The sequence below is a fragment of the Rutidosis leptorrhynchoides genome, chromosome 2, assembly GCF_046630445.1.
Source record: "Rutidosis leptorrhynchoides isolate AG116_Rl617_1_P2 chromosome 2, CSIRO_AGI_Rlap_v1, whole genome shotgun sequence".
In the NCBI taxonomy this organism is placed as follows: domain Eukaryota; kingdom Viridiplantae; phylum Streptophyta; class Magnoliopsida; order Asterales; family Asteraceae; genus Rutidosis; species Rutidosis leptorrhynchoides.
The window spans coordinates 484,625,578-484,630,393 of record NC_092334.1 but is presented as its reverse complement, the minus strand read 5'-3'; the positions used below and the strand labels follow the sequence as shown (position 1 = coordinate 484,630,393).

At 33.9% G+C, this 4,816-nt stretch overlaps 2 non-coding genes across 2 annotated transcripts; both read right to left on the bottom strand.

The window, feature by feature from the left end:
- Window positions 1–1,337: 1,337 nt before the first annotated feature.
- LOC139895449 (U2 spliceosomal RNA) lies at window positions 1,338–1,533 on the bottom strand. Its single transcript, XR_011775896.1, has one exon. It is a non-coding gene; the product is annotated as a U2 spliceosomal RNA (small nuclear RNA).
- Window positions 1,534–3,234: 1,701 nt separating this feature from the next.
- On the bottom strand, window positions 3,235–3,434 carry LOC139895466 (U2 spliceosomal RNA). The gene has a single exon (XR_011775909.1). It is a non-coding gene; the product is annotated as a U2 spliceosomal RNA (small nuclear RNA).
- Between the last annotated feature and the right edge of the window lie 1,382 nt (window positions 3,435–4,816).

The window sequence follows — 4,816 nt, the reverse complement described above, 5'->3', positions numbered from 1 at the left end:
ACCGCACTTGATTATCAGTCGGATTGTTTCCTAAAGAGTGTGCTATCAGTAAGATAAATATGCATTGACTTGAAACCAGTTTATATCAACAGTTTCTCGCAATTCAGTTATGAATTAATTTGCTTGCAATGTTCATCAACATCTCAAAAGTTTAAGATGTCTACTAGACTTTAATAAGATTTTGCCCAATTATCCTCCCTGAAAACGTCCGGGTCAAAATATGGCTTTCAAATTAAGTTCCGAATTAGTGGATCCATAAGAAAAACACCATAACCTCGTCTTCAAGGGACGTAATAGCGTTAAAAATATCAGAAGCAATTATCTTGCAAGAGAATACTAATTTCAATGCATAGAGTCAGTCAGGCATAGCAGAATCACAAAGAATTTTCAATCATTCTTCTATCCCTTTAATAATTAATGGGCCATGATCAATGGGGAAGTAACCAATCGGGGGAAGCGGGGGGAAAGCAATTTTTTTTTTTTTCGTTTTTTTGATTTTTTTTTTCCGGCATCAAGATCACACGAAAATATGAACATTTAGAAGAGACACTTCGTGATGAATATTATTATTTATGCGGGAAAACGATAGACAAAAATAACATTCAAGATAATATTGTTCGTGAAGAATATGAACGTTTTTTTTTCATGTTTTGTGAAGTAAAATTTAGCCCGATTTAGAGTTTAGGGTTTAGGGTTTAGGGTTTGGTGTTTTGGGTTTATTCCATAAACCCAAAACACCAAACCCTAAACCCTAAACCCTAAACTCTAAACCGTTCGTGTTAAAAACTCAATCTAAATCCTAAATCTAAACCCTAAATCTAAACCCTAAACCCTAAATTTCTAACCCCTAATATCTAAACCCTATAAACCCTAATATCTAAACCCTAATATCTAAACCCCAATAGCTAAAACCTCAAAATACGCTCGAAAAACACGATAATTGTTATATATTACTTCTTCGAGCGTTTTTCCGCCAAAATAAAAACATTTATCACAAAGTGTCTACTAAATGTTCATATTTTCATCTCATCTTATAATGTTCGTGAACAAAGTTTTTTCAAAAAACGAAAAAAAAAAAAAAAAATTTTGCTTCCTCTGGTTACTTCCCTCTTGAACCATCCACAATAATTATATATGAAACATAATTTTAATTAGAAATATAGACAAATGGACATCTGATTGTAATAATATAGGGTCAAACAATACTCTGCTTAGCACTGAGTATTTATTTCAAATGTTTTGATTAACTGGAAGAATTAGTAAGGCAGCCATGGAACAACAGATAAACTTACGAATCTGTTCAACTTACATAAATAAAAGATTTTAACTAACAATTGGAGGGGTGAGCCAGGCCAAGGCAGTAGTGCAACGCCAAGGCGACACGCAAAGACCCCAATAGCAAGCTACGGTGATGGGCCTTTCCCCATGAAAAATAAGATTAATATCAAGTGAGCCGATGACTCACATATCAGATATTAAACTGATAAGAACAGATACTACACTTGATCTTAGCCAAAAGGCCGAGAAAGGTATGTTTTTCCTCATCTCATGTCTTGGTTTTTATAGCCAGTCTCCTGTTACTTTGTTTCTTCTGTTGGGCGATGTGGGATATAACTTGAATTAAACTTTTTCTGCTGACTATATTCTTTCTGCATTGTGTATCTATCAACCATCTGGAGTTGTTTCAACACGTTGATGTTCATTCAGATCCTCAAAACTCCTAGTTATATGTAACAACAAAAGCAAAAGACATTACTCGAGATTGATCGTTCAGAAAAATATTAATAGTTTAAATCTTGAATTTGCTTTCAAATCATAATCGTAAGTAGAATATGTTTGCCCTTTTTGTTGCAGATGAAAGTAGTAGGCTGCAACATAGAATTTTGGTTGCAAACTTGTAATTATGATTAGTTTTAATCTATACGTTAACACACTCCGTTCGTTACCTGCACATTTTAAAAGTTTGGGGCAGAGGTTTTCAAACTTATTTGATTTGATAGCCTAAGCCTATGTATTCATCTATCTATAATCTTTTTATATTGGGAAGTGATACTCACACACCAAGTTTTGATCCATGGACATCATTCCAAGTCCATATTTAACAAGTTGACTAAACCAGAAAGCAAACTCATCCCATTGGCAGTAATATTGTTGTTCCTTTTAAGACTCAAAGTGGTCAAGTTTGAAAGACCTGAACAAAAAAACATATATTTTATACATGAGAAAGAATAAGACATGTATGTGCCATTGCACCAGAATGGCCTTAGTCTTCGTGTTTTGGGCAATGCACTTAAAAGTGCTTATCATATGGTTAAAATGAATATCATGATAAAAAACCATTATCATCCATAGTTATAAGCATAATAGCCTCAAAAAAAGAAAAGTACCCCTAATAATATCAAGCCCCTTATCTGAAATCTGGTCACAGAAACTAAAGTTCAAGGCCTGGATGTTCTCAGAGTCTTTAATATGAACCAAACCACAATCACTAACATCCGAACCAGAAAGATCTGCTGAAAGTAAAGATGATCCCTGTGAAGAGATGACCTCCATCCAACTATCATCAACTCCAGGATATTCACACAAATCGATATCCTTCAAAATAAAGTAGAGACGTTGAATGCATATCCACTAAGCTAATGTAATGCAACAAGTTGCCAATACAGATATACACACAATGTTGTAAACGACGTCCGTCGCGACATCCGTTGCGACGTTTTGGTGACTAGCCCGTCTCGTTGTCTAATAAGTCTGTCAACAGTCAAAAGGCGGGTCAAATGCGGGAAAGGTCAGGTCAACGCCGGTCAAAGGTCAATATTTCGGTTAAAATTGATCAAAAGCCGGTCAAATCGATCAAAATTGACGTAGTTTAGTGTTACTTTTTTTTTTGTATTATATTAACGATAATAGCGATTATAGGTACAAAGTGGTGAACGAAGGTTTTTTGGCTTTAAAATATGTGTATGTATATATTTATATACGTACGAGTCAACGTCGATCTCGACCGTGTCAACGCCGTCTCGACGTTTAATGATCCCAACCGTCTCAACCCCGTTCTCAAATAAATTAGAGATGTAAACAGGAAGTCTTTTATTTAAATTAGTATTATTATTCTATTTTTACTATTAAAAAAGTTGAAACTGAAGAGATGTAAACAGGAAGTCTTTCATTTAGAAATTAGTATTATTATTCTATTTCTATTTTTAATATTAAAAAAGTTGAAACTGATATTTGGAGGGGTGAGCCAAGCCAAGGCAGTAGTGCAGCGCCAAGGCAACTCGCAAAGACCCAAATAGCAAGCTAACGTGATGGGTCTTTCTCGATGGGAAAGACAATTAATATCGAGTGAGCCGATAGCTCACATATCAGATATTTAGATATTAAAATGATAATAATAGATAACTTGATCTTAGCCATCAGGCCTTGGTTTTTATAGCCAGTCTTCTATTATTTTTTTGTTTCTTTTATTGGGCGATGTGTGATATAACAGAATGAACCTTTTCTACTGACTTCATCGTTTCTGCATTGTGCATCCAACAGCCATCTAGGGTTATTTCAAGACTTTGATGTTCAACTTTAAATACTCGAAACTCCAAGTCAATTTTTAACAATAATAGCAAAAGACGACATTCAAGAGTGATCGTTCTAGATATTATCAATGTTTATATCACCCACTAACCCCGTTAGCCTGCTTGTTTCATCTTTGTTTTGTCATCATCGCAAACCCTTCACCGTCACCATTTTTATTGTTTTTTCGAGTAATTGGTGTTCGTCTCTTGTTCTATTAACATATTTGAACTTGTTATAAACTTTTAATGTTGTGAGTTACATTCGCATCTTGTTGGCACAATGCTCTAGGATCGTTGGGTGCGTTAAAATATTTAGGTCTAATCTGTATTGATTATTGGTGTTGGCTTCTAGCCAATTTGCTTGTATTGTATAATCCTTTACATGTATTTTAGTATTGCTTAGGTGGAAAAAAGTGCAATTGGAATAGACCGATATAAACGATGGAGATGAGAAAGGGATTACAGATCATCCCATCTGGAACACCAACTCCGAGAAGTCTACGTGAATAGTTTGTAAATAATCGGGATCGGATAAAAGCTCATCGTCTGAGATAACAGTAGGCTTGTTCACGTACTGATGTATGTTCCTGTATGTATGTGTTAATCAATGATTTACAGTTTTTCTAAAAAAAATAAAAAATATTATCTGGAACAACTCAAGGTCCCTGAAGGCATAATTGATAAGACCTAAAACAGTTCCAAGCCCAATACTCTTGGGCCTCAAACCATATTATACCTAAAAATGTGGCCAACCTTGTTAAGCCCAACTCCACCCCCACCTCTTGCACTTTGTAAATGTTCAAGAATAGAATAGAATTCTACGCTTGAAAGATTAAAATAGCAAGACTTTGTTGTTAAAGATTAAAATAGCAAGACTTTGTTGATAAGTAGATTAGAATAAATAATGGAAGCGTATAATAGAAATAATTTGAAGGTTGGTTATATATTTCAACTCTTGATTACACTCCTATTTATAGGCTTACAAAAAGTGACTTACTTAACCTCTCAGAAATCTTAAGAGGTAAGTATCACGAATACCGATAATTTCTTAACTAGTAAGAAAACTAAAATATCTAAGTATTCTTTATAGATAAGAATACTTAATAACTAAGAAAACTTAATAATTAAGAATACTTAATAGCTAAGAATACTTAATGACTAAGAATACTTAATAGCTAAGAAAACTTAATAGCTAAGTTTTCTTAGTAACTAAGTTTACATAACATAAGACAAATGTCTAATAACAA